The sequence below is a fragment of the Cetorhinus maximus genome, chromosome 11 (assembly GCF_964194155.1).
Source record: "Cetorhinus maximus chromosome 11, sCetMax3.hap1.1, whole genome shotgun sequence".
Lineage (NCBI taxonomy): Eukaryota > Metazoa > Chordata > Chondrichthyes > Lamniformes > Cetorhinidae > Cetorhinus > Cetorhinus maximus.
The window spans coordinates 115,014,717-115,029,535 of record NC_135889.1 but is presented as its reverse complement, the minus strand read 5'-3'; the positions used below and the strand labels follow the sequence as shown (position 1 = coordinate 115,029,535).

The following is a 14,819-nucleotide window of genomic DNA, read 5'->3' as shown; positions in this document are numbered from 1 at the left end:
CATTCCATGCATAGGCTTTAGTATAAAATGATGCTCAATATCAGAGAAGAGCAGGGAAGAGCATCAAACAAGGAACTCTACGCCAAGTCTGAGATTTCCAGTTTGTGTTAGCTTGTTCCTTGATATCTCTCCTAGCTCAGAATCTGTGGCTTTCAGCTACATGTCAAGAGTTGGAGTTCATGATCGAAGCCCAATATAAGGCTGAGGAAGTGTCCAATCAACACTTCAAGTGATCATAAAAGACTTTTGTGTGGGTTCAGAAAGGTGAAATAGAGCTGCTGGCAACCCTTGTATTCCTAATTTAAATATAAAGGGTTTCCATTAGGACTCAGTATTTTTTTCTTGGTACTCTTCAAGGGTGCACAGGATCATCTCCCAATCTCTTGGCCAACATTCTTCCCTCGCTCATTAGTTGTTTACCTCTCATTGCTATTTGTGAGATCTTGCTTTGTGTAAAATGGCTGCTGCACTTATACAGAACAACAATTCCTGTGCTTCAAAGACTATCTCAGGATGTGGGTATTACTCTGAAGGTTGGAATTTAATGCCCATCCCTTGTTACCCTGGGAAGATGGTGGAGTGCCTCATTTTTAAACCCCTGAAAGTGTTTTGATTCAACTAAGTGGCTTCCTAGGGCATTCCTGGGCAGTTAAGTGGTCAACCTTGTCGATGTGGGACTGCAGTCGCATGTAGACATGTCTGGGAATGACAATGATCCGCATTTTATGGTCAGTAGCAGATCGGTGTTCGCCACTGACCTTGAAGAAAGTTGCCCGAAGAAAGATTTTGCAATCTCTGTGGTGTGGATTTTTCCTTTCTCGATGCTAGTTTGAATCTGGTGCCAAGTCAAGTGATCCCCAGACATCTAGCAAAAGCGTTATCAGTGATTAAGAAGGATAAACAGCCATCCATGTTGATGTATTCTCACAGACAGCAAACCAGGAAGTAAAATGCACTGTTCAACCTTCCCTTTTAAATACCATTTTACAGAGAACAAAATAAATGATTGGAACATTCATATGGAATTAAGGTATAAGCTTAAAAAGCATCAACAAACTTTTGAAAAGATTATTCTAAAAAATGAGATTTTTAAAAAATCATAATTGAGCAATTTGACACTGAATAAATTGACATAAAAGCTTTTCAGGGCCAGTGAGGCTTTTCTGCATTAATGATGAACTTAAGTTAAAACCTAGTTACAACCCATTCAACAAGATGTAACTTTTTCAAGGGCTTTTGCAGGGAGATCAAAAGCATAAAGTTCTCATCAGTTCAGTGATTTTTATGTAATTGCAGTCTTAGAGGACTTCAGCAGCAGACCCTGTGTGGAAATCATAGAGTGACTGGCAGCAACTTCTGAATGTCTGCGTTTAACTGAGCACAAACAGACTCCGGAAGTTGGTGGCAGATTCAGAGGAGTAATGGCAAGGAACACTGAGAGTTTCACTATCATTACTGCTGCAAAGTCTGGGCTAATGCATTTACATTCCCTAATGGGTTTTGGTAAACTATTTGTTTTTGTTCAAAACCATCCAACAGCTTCCTGGCCATTGTAACTGCTGTCTGCTTTTTATTACCACTGAAGGCAGGCGGAAGTAATGTTTTACCCCCATTTGTTATTCTGCTTGTCTGTAAATAATAGATCTCCAAAACTGATGAGTGGATTTCAACAAAACTTGCTGCACTGATAAAGTTTGGCCCAAGTGTTATAATTCAATGCTCATTCACTATGTAAAGGAGGAACCTGAAGCCTGTCTTCCCTTAACTTAGGCTATTGACAAAACCCAGAGAACATAGGCACAGACCCCCTTTTCCTTTCCTCCACACCGGTGGAAACCAGTTCTTATATATACTTAAGAATAATGCCCTAACCTTTCCCCAATTGGTAACAGCTGATCTCACTTACAAGTAGGGAATCACTTCATTCTGACAAGATTGCAACATAAACACCAAGGAATAACTGAATAGTTTCTTGGCAAAGATGCGATCCAAACCTGGATCCTGGAATTTTTAAAGGATGTGTTAACAATGGGAGATAGGGTGAATTGGCTTTTTAAAAAAAATGTTGCAGGTTTTTTTATTTATGTACAATGTTGTTGATTGTTTTAGAATGTTGTGGATTGTCTCAGCTGATGTGGTGAAATTTGTCCCAGCTGTTGAAATGTGAGCAGAATTTTCAGAGCAGGTTGTTGAATGTAGATTAACCTGAAGCCTCCTCAGTGAGATGGAAACTATTACTAGAAAGATTTCTTTTCTCGGCGTCGTAGTTACAGAGCATCAACCAGGCAGGGAGAAGTCTCAGTGAAGAGCTTTATAATTATAATAATGTCAAGTTAACACAGCATGGCAGAAGACTACACACTAATGAGTTCCCTCTTCACTTGTTCCAACATATTTTTAAATTGAATTCAAGTTCTGAAATTGCCACAGCAATTTGAGTTCATGTCCTGTGGGTTATTAGTTATGTCCTGTAGATTACCAGTACAGTAATATAACCAATATCCTACCATACCCTTAAATTTTAAATCTATTTTAGCTATAAATTTTAAATTTGCTTCTGGGGATATGGGCTGTACTGGCAAGGTTGTATTTATTCTCCAAACCTAGTCACCCAGAGGACATTAAGGCTGCAATTTTCTGGGCATTTTAAAGATGGCCTCAGAGGCAGAAAGGCTGGCAAAAAGGCCAGGAGGCCAATTGAGTGACTTAAGTGGCAATTAAGGGCCACCCACTGCCTCCGTGGACATTTTTCCCACATCTGGGGGGGGGGGTGGCTGCTGCCATGTGAGGAGACTGCCGGGCGAAACCTGGTGGCATCCGAGCAGATTCCGGGGTGGTGGCCTCTTTAACGGGCATGCCATGGCCATGGAAGGGCACCCCCCTGGCAATGGCCATCCTTGAAGCAACGTCTCCTCCAGCGCCCCGCAACCATCCACTCCCCGCAATCACCGGGGCCTGCCTCCCTAGCCCCGGCGTCCCCCAACCCCGCTTAACCGTTTTCGAGCGTGCCCGGCTACTGTGGAGCCCTCTCCTTGGTGTTGCAGCCTCAACAATGGACACCGCTAGTGGTGGCGCTGCTGAGGCTGCTGAGTTGCCAGCTCTCTGATTGAGCTGGCAGCTCCTGGGGCTGGGCCACCATCCTCAGTTGGACAACAGCCCTGGGTCCCTCGGCCCACCAATCTGGGGTTGCCTCCTGCCTTCACCCCTGGCAGCAGAACATCTGCCATCTGAACAAAATTCAGCTTTGAGAGTCAACCACATGGTGTGGAACCGGAGTCACATGTAGGCCAGAGCCGGTAGAGGGAATAACTTCCCTTTCCTGAAAGACATCAGTGATCCAGTTGGTTTTCTGTGTGAATCAATTAGTTTTCATGATCAGTTCTGGCGCTGGCCTACAAATTCATCGGTATTTGAATGCTGGGTTGCTAACCCAGAGCTTGGTAACTATGCCCTGTGCATGGCCATTTTGAATGGCAAGATCTGCAATCCCTGTCTTAGACTTCTCCTTTATTGCCCAATCATTCCTTATATGATTCAGTGTCTAATTTTGTTGCTTAACAAAATAAATTTCCAAATTTGCAGATGACCCCAAATTGGAGATGGTGGGGTGGGGTTGAGGCTGTGCGTTGGGGAGGGTGGGGATTGAGTAGGGGAGGGGGTTGGCGGTGCAGTAGTGGGAATAGTCAACACTGAGAAGGGCTGTAACAATTTATTAGAAAGTATTAATCAACTTACAGAATAGCCATATGATTAGCAAATGAATTTCAACATAAATAAATGTGAGGTGTATTATATTTTGCCAAGAAAAATAGGAGATTGTGTTTATTTCGAGAATAAGAATCTAAATGGAATAGAGGAGCAATGGGATCTGGGAGTACAAATAGCCAAATCATTAAAAGTAGTGACACAGGTTAACAAGGCCATAAAAAAGCAAACAATGCACAAGGTTTTATTTCTAGAAGGATAGAATTGAAAAGTATGGAAAATATGCCAAACCAGGATTGAAGCTGGGTTAGACCACACTTAGACATTGAGTACAATTCTAGTTGCCACATTCTGAAAAGGATATAGAGGTGCTGGAAGAGGTCAAAAAAGATTCAGAAAGATAACACCAGAAAAGTGGGGGTTTAACTTTTGTTCTTTCACGCAATATGGGTATCATTGACAAGGCCAGCATTTGTTGTCCATCTAGAACTGAATGGCTCGCTAGGCTATGTCAGAGGGAAGTTAAGAGTCAACCACATTGCTGTGGATCTGGAGTCACATATAGGCCAGACCTGGTAAGGATGGAGTATTTAAATTGGTGTGCAGGGGGATGGGATCCCAGGAGTAGGATCAGATAGGTCAGATTCAGATCAGAAAAATGGAAGTAGAACATTAGCTAGGGAGGTTGTGATAGACATGGAGTTACAGGAGAAGCAAAGCTTAAAAAGTGTCCAGCAAGGGAAATTGACGGGGTTAAACTGTTTATACTTCAATGCAAGGAGTATTACAAACAAGGTAGATGAGTTAAGGGCACAAGTAGACACATGGCAGCAGGATGTCATTGCTATAATGGAGACCCGACTAAAGGAGGGACAAAACTGGCAGCTTAATATCCCTGTTTATACAGTCTTCAGACACGATAGAGTAGGAGATAAAAAAGGAGAGGGGGGGAGGTAGCACTAATGGTTAAAGAATCAACTCCAGTTGTGAGAAAGGGTGATATACTAAATGGGTCAACAAACGAGGTTTTATGGATTGAGCTTAGAAATAAAAAAAGTGCAGTCACAACTGGGAGTATACTACAGATCCCCAAATAGTGAAAGGGAGATAGAAGAACAAATATGTAGGCAAATTTCTGCTTGTAAGAACAAGAGGGCAATAATAGTAGGAGACTTCAACTATCCTTATATCAACTGGGATTCAAACAATATAAGGGGCACTGAGGGAGAAAAATTCATGCAGTGTGTCCAGGAAATTTTTTTCAACCAATTAGTGACAAATCCAATGAGAGGAGATGCAATTATAGGCCTAGTCTTGGGGAACGAAGAAGGGCAAGTGGGTGAAGTGACAGTTAGCGACCGTATCGAGGACAGTGATCACAATTCAGTTAGATTTAGCATTACCATGGAAAAGGACAGAGATAAGGCAGGAGTAAAAGTCTTGAACTGGGGAAGGCAAATTTTGCAGAAAGGAGAAGGGACTTGGCCGAGGTGGACTGGACAGTTCTGCTGGAGGATAAAACAGTGGAAAACCCGTGGGAAGCACGAAAAAGCGAGATCCTAATTGTACAAAGTAGACATGTGCCCTACAAAAATAAGAGTGGTACTGCCAAATCTAGACCCCCCTGGTTGTCTAGAGGAATACAGGGGAAGATCAAACAGAAAAAGAAAGCGTAAAATAGGCACAAAGAACTACGCACTGCAGATAGCCTAGACGAATATAGGAAGTGCAGAGATGAAGTAAAAAAGGAAATAAGGAAATCAAAGAGAGGGCATGAAAAAAGATTAGCAAGTAAAGTTAAAGATAATCCAAAGATGTTTTACCAATACATTAATGCTAAAAGGTTAGTTAAGGAAAAAGTGGGACCTATCAGAGATGAAGATGGAAACTTGTGTGTAGATGCAGAGGCTGTGGGAAGGGTTTTGAATGAATATTTTGTCTCCGTATTTACAAAGGAAAGGGAGGATGTAGATATAGTAGTCCAGGAGGAACACTGCGAGATATTGCACGGGATAGTCATAAAGAGAGAGGAAGTACTCGAAGGGTTGAAATCCTTGAAAGTTGATAAGTCACCAGGGCCAGATGGATTGTTTCCGAGGCTGCTTAAGGAAGTCAGGGAGGAGGTAGCAGATGCTCTGAGGATGATTTTCAATCTTCACTAGATACAGGGGAAGTACCGGAGGACTGGAGAAATGCAAATGTAGTTCCATTGTTTAAAAAGGGATCAAAGGAAATGCCAAACAATTATAGGCCAGTTAGTCTTACATCGGTGGTGAGCAAATTAGTAGAATCAATCCTGAGAGATAGGATTAACTGTCATGTGGAAAGGCATGGACTAGTAAGGGATGGTCAGCATGGATTTGTTAAAGGAAGGTCTTGCCTCACAAATTTGATTGAATTCTTTGAGGAAGTGACAAGAAGGGTTGATGAAGGATGTGCAGTGGATGTTGTGTACATGGATTTTAGCAAGACATTTGACAAGGTCCCACATGGCAGATTGGTCAGGAAAGTAAAAGCCCATGGGATTCAGGGTAATGTGGCAAACTGGAGAAAAGGTTGTCTTTGTAACAGGGAACAAAGGGTAATGGTCGATGAATGCCCTTGCGAATGGAAAGTTGTCTCAAGTGGCGTTCCACAGGGCTCGGTGTTGGGACCCTTGCTGTTTGTGTTATATATTAACGATTTGGACATGAACGTGGGGGGCACGATTGGGAAATTTGCAGATGTCACAAAGATTGGCCGAGTAGTGGATAGTGTAAAGGATAGCCATAATCTCCAAAACGATATAGAAGGGTTGGTGAAGTGGGCGGTAAAGTGGCAGATGATTTTTAACATAGAGAAGTGTGAGGTCATACATTTAGGGAGGCCAAATAGTTACAGGGATTACACAATAAATGGGAATACACTAAGAGGGGTCGATGAAGTGAGAGATCTTGGCGTACAAGTACACAGGTCCCTGAAGGCAGCAATGCAAGTAGACAAGTAGGCAGCAGTTCAAGTAGACAAGGTTGTAAAGAAGGCATATGGAATGCTCTCCTTCATTGGCAGAGGTATAGAATATAAAAGTAAGGATATAATGTTGGAATTGTATAAAACACTAGTGAGGCCACAACTGGAGTATTGTGTGCAGTTCTGGTCATTACAGGAAGGACGTAATAGCTCTGGAGAGAGTGCAGAGGAGGTTTACAAGAATGTTGCCAGGGTTAGAAAAGTGTAGCTACGAGGAGAGATTGGATAGGTTGGGGTTATTTTCCTTAGAACAAAGAAGGCTGAGAGGTGACTTGATTGAGGTGTACAAAATTATGAGGGGAATAGATAGATTGGACAGAATAAAATTGTTTCCCTTGGTTGAGAATTCTAGAACCAGGGGACATAGATTCAAGATAAGTGGCAGAAGGTGTAGGGGGGACATGAGGAAGAACATTTTTATACAGAGGGTAGTGGGTGTCTGGAATTCGCTGCCCAAGTTGCTGGCAGAGGCAGAAACTCTAAACTCTTTTAAAAAGTACCTGGATCTGCACCTTAATTGCTGTAAGCTGCAGGGCTATGGGCCGGGTGCAGGAAGATGGGATTAGTAAGGGCACCTGGGTGTCCTTGGGCTGGCATGGACACAATGGGCCGAATGGCCTCTTTCTGTGCTGTAACTTTTCTATGGTTCTATGGTAGGTTTCCTTCCCTGGACGATATATGTGAACCAGATGGTTTTTTACAACAATGATAGTTTCATGGTCACCATCGCTGAGATGAATATTCAATTTCAGATTTTAAAAAAAATAATTGAATTTAAATTCCACCAGTTGCCATAGTGGGATTCAAACACTTGTCTTTCGAGCATTACTTGAGTTCCCTGAAGTGCAGGGACATTACCACTACACCACTGTCTCCCACCACTTTATGGTTGAAGAGTTGGCTTGGTTTCTTTTCTCTTGAAAGGAGAAGGTTAAGGGGTGACCCAACAAAGGTCAATAAAAATTATGAAAAGTTTTGTTAGACTAAACACAGATAGAATATCTTTGCTTGAGTTGAGGAGCAAAACTGGAGACCATCAATATGAGATAGTCACCAAGAAATTCAGCAGGGAATTCAGAAAAAATCTTCTTTGGCCAGAGGGTGGTAAGGATGTGAAACATACTACCACAGGGAGTGATTGAAGAGAATAGTATAGATGCATTTGTGGGGAGGCTATATAAGCATATAAGCACAAAGAGATACAGGATTATGCTGTTGGAGTTATTTGAGAAAAAGCGGGAAGAGGCTCGAGTGGACCATTTGGGCCGAAATGGCCTGTTTCTGTGTTCTATATCCCATGTAATCTTATGTAATATCTAATAGCGCTCCTGTGAAGCATTTTATTATGTTAAAAGTGCTACATAAATGCAAGTTTTTGTTGCTTATTGTTAAATTCACAAAAAATGCCAATATATTCATTAGGCGTGATTCGGCTTTCAAAATCCCATGGATTAGATTTATTACCTTAACTCTCCCTCAATATCCTTGAATTCCCTCCTGGTAGTTTCCATAATATGTGTATCAAGTAACTAGTCTATAAATCTCAGGAACATATTTCTTTTTTTAAAAGATTTGAAATCATATTCGCTATTTTTCAGTCCTTTGGGACTGCTATTAAATTCAATACACTTCACAAGCTTTTTAAAATGGTGTTCTGTCCTTTCCTTCACATTTACTCTGCCAAGTTTTACAAGGATCTAATGCTCTAGAAGCCTTTAGATATGCCAGTTTAATTTCTGACTACTATCTTTCTCCATTGATTCCAATCCATGCCCTGCCATTTTAATAGACTGCTTTACAACATCTCTAATGCAAACCGTTGTGAAATGATAATTGAAAACTTTTATCTTGCCTTCAAGCTCCTTTCCCATTGCATCTCTGTCATCCTTGAGGGATCTGCCTTGTTCTTCCACACTTTCTCTTGCCTAAATATATCTCAGTAATCTTTTCTTCTATTCCCTTAATGTCCATTGTCATTTCTTTGCAATTGTTGGTATCTTTCATTTTACTACAGGAATATAATTGCTTGTCTCTATTGTTATTCTTATGTTCAGAAGCAGTCTTATAGGAAGCTGCCAAGCCGTGAAATGTTGTTGGAGATCGTATTCAGACACTAATGTGCTGAGTATTGGACGTACTCACAATGCCTCCCCGACCCTCAAAAACAGGCACTTAGTAGGGAATTAAACTGAAAGATGCTCTAGTTGTAGTTAGCTACATGAAATTATATGTTTTTATTGGGTTCTATTCTAATAACACAGTGGGTTTGGTTCATGAATCAATGGTAGCAACAAAATGAGAAATGGTTGTTAATCTCTACATCCTAGGACATTCCCCCCTGGATTAGCTTCTTAGACTAGACACTAATCCAGGTACAAGCAAGTACCTGAGCATTAGCAGCCATGCCTTCAGCATGCCTAGGCCTGAAGCCCTGGAATTCCCTCATGAGACCTCACCACTTCTCTCCCCTCCATTAAAACTGTTTTTAAAATCTACTTCTTTCACCACACTTTTGGCCATTTGTCCAAATATCAAGTTTTGTTTGATAATGCTTCCTGTGAAGTGCCTTGGGATTTTCTTTAACTGTGTTAAAGGAGCTTTACAAATGTTAGTTGTTGTGAAGAGTAGCTTGTCAGTTTTGGACCTCTGCGATGTGCCCAAAGTGAGATCATGTGATGGTATTCACCCTGTCATTGATGGGAGCTGGCAGAACAGTGATTTTTAAAAAATTCTTATTTGGGATGTGAGCATCACTAGTAAGGCCAGCATTTGTTGTCCATCCCTAACTGTTCTTGAGAAGAGGGTGAGTCACCTTTTTGAACTGTCGCAGTCTTTTTGATGTAAGTATACCCACAGTGCTGTTAGGGAGGAAACATTAAAATGAATCGTGGCTCTTTCTAAAAGGTCCCGATGTTCATTCATGTCTTCTCTCAGAATGGACTGGATTGTCTCCCTGTAGTCAGGTTCCCAAATAATTAATTCTTTTGATTTCACTGCTGCACAACATTCTGTGCCACGCATTATTCTGTAATAAGACGGGAATTTTCTCGGAGGTGTTTCTGTTACGGTGGGATAACTTGGCTGGGCATCTGGCAGAAGCCCATTTACATTCTTAGAATGAAGATGCACCAAAGGGTACACCTTTGAGGAAATTCACAGCCAATCTGTGAGCTTCAATGCTCGTCATATTTACAGATGATCCCTTAACATGACTCTCTGAGTGCACTTGCGATGCCATGGCATACAAGACTATGGGCCTAGTGCTGGAAAATGGGATTAGAACAGTTAGGTACTTGTTTGACCTGTGCAGACTCAATGGGCTGAAGGGCCTTTTTCTGTGCTGTAGACCTCTATGACTCTATGACTGTAAATGTTTAGAGATATTCCCTTTCTGATTCTGAAATCAGCTGGAGCAATTGGTTGGCAATGTGGAGACTATAAACGGCAAATTTCTACAAGCTTAAAAATCTATTCTTTCATTATACTGTGTTTGATTTTGAATAATTTTTATAGCAATATATAAAGTCAGGAACAATAGAACAATATTTCTAATATTAACATTTCCTGTTTTCAACCCAGTGTTACCTCACTGGTGTCTAACTATAGAGTCAATCTGAAGCAGTTTGGCTGCCTGATGAGGCTGTAGCTGTAGTGTAAATGCACTAGTTATTGTTAGAACCTAGAGTCATTGTCCAACCTGGTACTAGAGCAATGAAGAACCAAACTCCCCACGGTCATCTCACTGCACTTCACTTTGGCTGTATTCTTCCCCTTTGAATGAGAGTGTAAAACATGCAATGTCAATTCAACCAACTGCTATATATCATAGAACATTTCTTCTTCTTTAATTCTCACATATGCAGAGTGCTACAACCTCCACCATAGATAGGACGAGGAGGCAGGCCCCAAATCCATCTAACCCCGTGCGGTTGGTACCGACCTGATCCACACCAGCCGTGCAGCCAACTGAGCCAAACAGCCCCCTTTTCTTGCATATTGTAATCTGGAGCTATGGTAGAGGTGCTAATGTTCTTTCCATCACACGGCTGACCAGGAATCTCTTCTGCTCTTACCGTCTGCCATTGGCGTCTGTCGGAAGTATTTGCAGGTTGATACTCAACCTGTTTGGCCGTGTTATGGAACACCTTCCTCAGCCATCAAATCAAGCCCAGAGGTTCTGGCTCAAAGGCAGGGGTGCTACTCACTGTGCCACAAGACCTCACTGATTATTGAATCATACACAGAATTACACAGCATAGAAGAGTGTCCATCCATTTCCATTGACGTCATGGAAATAACAGACAGGTGACATGTATGATGGGTGGCCCATTTTACACTGTCAGCCTAGGTCTAACAAATCCAACTTCAGTGCAAAGTTGCTTGGCAAGTAATCCCACAAATTTAAAGGAGACACTCTTAAAACCTGGGCTTAAATAATGCGCCTATATCCAATTTTCAGAGAAGCATGTCTTTCATAAGAAATCTCACATGGCTATCATTCCCCTCTCTCTTCTGTGCCTGTAATTGGATTCCTATATCTCTAACACCCTGTCATAAAGTAGCATATATTTGGCATGATTCATGGGCAGTTTATATCTTTGCTGATATCCACCTTCAATCAAATTACCATTCAATGTTCTTATAGGACCAATCATTCATAACCAGTAGTTTTAGTCTCCCATTTTCAAAGCAGTTCAATTGTCTGCCAATTCAGTTATAGAGTTATTCCAGATTTTAATAATAGGGATATCTTGTCATTCTTTCACCTCCAGGTAAGTTTCTTGGCAACAGAATTTCCGGTTCCCTCAGGCCTTTCAAAAAAATAAATATATACATAAGGTGTTTGGCATTGTCCTTTGCAATCGTTTATCATCCAGATTCAAATCGACATAATATTTTGATGCCTTTTATTGAGCCAGCATATCTCGGTGACCTGTTTTCCAAATGGATCATACTATGCCTTCCTCCATTCTGTTTGTACTTTAATGATGTCTTGCTAAAAGTGTTTGTCCTCTACATTAATGACATGACCATTCGAACGCCAATATCTTTCTGTCACTCAGTCTAAAATCCATTCAGGCATCATTAACATTATTAGACTTTCTGACATCTCGATGGCCTGAATTTTCGGCTTGGGTGCTGATTTTCATCTTAAGTGACTTCCCAGTGAATGCCTGAGATGGCGGCTGCGGCTAAGAGTGGTGCGTCCCACAAGGCATCGAAGCAGGCACTGACTAAAGTCACCAAGAAGCCGCCCAAGAAGCGGAGGAAATCTCGCAAGCAGAGCTATTCCACTTACGTGTGCAGGGCGCTGACCCAGGTCCACCCTCCCACCAGGATCTCATCCAAGGCCGTGAGGGTTATGAATTCCTTCATTGTCGACATTTCCTAGCGCATCGCCCCCGAGGCGTCGCACCTCATTCCCTCACAACAAGTGCCACACCATCTCGGCCAGGGAGACCCAGAGCACCGACCGCCTCATGCTGCCAAGGGAACTGGCCAAACACGCCGTCTCCGAAGGCACCAAAGCGGTCACCAAATACGCCAACTCCGTTTAGGCCGATCATTCTAAAGATTATAGCATTCCAGAAGCGCGTTGCACATTGAGAGTGAACACAGAAGGTGGACTTCCTGTCAGACCTGACTTGGATCTGACGAGCAGGCACCTTTCTCACAGTGGCGGGTGGGGCGGGGGGCAGGGAGTTGGGTGGGGGTGGGGGGGGCGGGGGTGGAGGGTGAGAGTGGTGGTCGTGGTGACAGAGGTGGGGCAGGTAGGAGGGCAGGTTCTGTTGGAGCGCCAAAGATTAACTCCAGCTGCTGTCATTAAGGCAGCGGCAATCTTAAAGGTGCAGGTCGGCTGGAAGCCTCATGAGAGAGATTGCATGACTTAAAATACCTAAGTTAACGGGACTAGGATTTTCCTGTGGCTGTCTAAAGACACAAGATCAAATGAGACATTAAAGGAGTTCAATTTGACAAACAGAGTGGCAGTTTGTACCAGAAAGAAAGGAGTAACCTTTCCTCAAATTCTAGCCTCCAGTGCTATCCTGAGTTTAATTGCTCCACCATTAGTCGTCATGCCTTTAGCTACCCAGGCTACTAAACTCGAATTTTGTCCCTAAACCCCTCTACGTCTCTGCCTCTCTCTCTCCTCCTTTAAGATACGCCTTAAAGTTTATCTCTTGGACCAAACTTTTGGTCATCTTCCCTAATATGTCGGCATATCGCTCAACATAATTTTTGTCTGATAACGTTGCTGTGAAATGCCTTGGGATGCTCCCCACTACATTGAAGGCGTTATATCTAAATGCTAGTTCTTTTGTTTTTGTACAGCCTAAGTACAACTCAAGGCAATGGGCAGAATTTTGTGGAGGCGACTGGGTCTTGGCCACTGGCTGAAGAGCCCCGAAGACCCTCCCCGTCACCTCCTCTCGAGAAGGCCTGTGCATTTTGTGCCACTCAGGCACTTAACGGGCCGGCAGCAGGTTTCTCCCCCGGGGTCAAGAACCCCAGGGGTGGAAGTCCCTCCCAAAGAGGACTGCTGGCCAATCAGAGGCCAGCAACTCTATTGAACGGCAGCGCCACCAGGCAGATGGTGGCTGCTGCTGGTACCACACCCACCTGAGTCCTGGGCCAGGATATTGAGGTCGGCGAATGGGAGATGGGGCCTGCTCGCTGATGCATAAGATGATGCAGGATGACATCGGGCAGAACTCCCGACGTCATCCCGCCTCATTTCAATTTTCAGGCTGGCGGGGGCGCAGCTGAATCAGCTGTGCACCCGCTGACCTGTCAACGGCCTATTGAGGCCATTTAAAAAGTAATTAAGCTCATTAATGGACCTGCCTGTCCAACCTTAAGGTTGGCGGGCAGGCCGGGAGCCCTGGCAGGCTTCAGAAAAAGCACGAAACCTCATCCACGGGCGGGATGAGATTTCATGAGGGATTTAAAAAATTTAATAAATGTTTGATTAAAATTGATGGACACGTCCCAACTCATGCGACAGTGTCACACGAGGGGACATGTCAGGGGAATTTTATTTTTGCCCCTTCGCCATTTTTAAATTTGGCGCCGATCTCCCCGAGGCAGCACTTAGCCTCAGGGAGATGAGTCACTCTTTTACATGCATGCGCGAAAGAGCACACTCTCGATTTTGGGATCTCCCCCTCCTGCCTGCACAGGGAGCGCATAGCGCTTCCTGGCGGACGTCACACTGGGCAGGGCAATGAAGGCTGGCTCACGTAAAATGGTGGCGTGCCCCCAGTTGGGGGCGCCAATCAGAGGCGCGCCCACTCCTGCACTTCCCCCCGCCGGGGGGAAAATTCTTCCCCTGGAATCGAGGGGGGACCCAGGCACAGGTGAGCAAGAGAAGGAAGGGAGTCGCGGGAAGTGGGTGGTAGGGTGGTGGCAAGAGAAGGGGAGTGAATCTATGTGGCTCTCCCTCTTCCTGGTGCTGGGTCCCTCTATCGGGCACTGAATGCCTCTGAAAAAGGACCAAGATCCTCCCAGGAGCCCATAAGCAAACCTGATAGGGTTTCCCTTGTCATGTTCCACACATGGTGAGCCCCCCTATCCACCACTGGGTTAATAACAGTGGTGGTGCGATGAGGCCCTTAAGTGGGCATTAATGGCTCACTTAAGAGTCTCAGTTGACAGCGGGGCAGGAAGGCCATCCGTGGGTCTTCTTGCCCTGGGTTCAATTGGGGTGGGGGCGGGAAGGTATGGGGTTCACACTCACCATCCTCCCAGCATGATTAATGCCTCTTGCCACACAGTAGAACACATGAATCCTATCCAATGAATTGATGAGATTTTTTTGTCTTGGGGCATAACCAAAGGTCTTTTCTAGGTGGACTTCGGTGATTCTCCCAAAAGCTCTTGCAGAATGATGTTTCGAGTTGAAAGTTTACTGCGCTTTCTCAGTGGGAGTCTTTATTGAACTGATCTAAAATGGCAGCTTCCAGGGAGCTTCCCTCACAGCAGAGATCACACTGACAACAGCAAGCCAGATAGGACATGTTGCATTTCAAAACCCAAACATTCCCCTTTTCATAACAACCAAAAGATCCAAACATGAGTTTTGGCAGTCTTGTCAAAATGAAATT

General features: G+C 43.6%; 1 protein-coding gene across 1 annotated transcript in view; it reads left to right on the top strand.

Moving 5' to 3' along the window:
• Positions 1–14,819, top strand: part of LOC144686222 (contactin-associated protein-like 5) — a 304,622-nt gene that overhangs the window by 100,176 nt on the left and 189,627 nt on the right. The window lies entirely within an intron of this gene.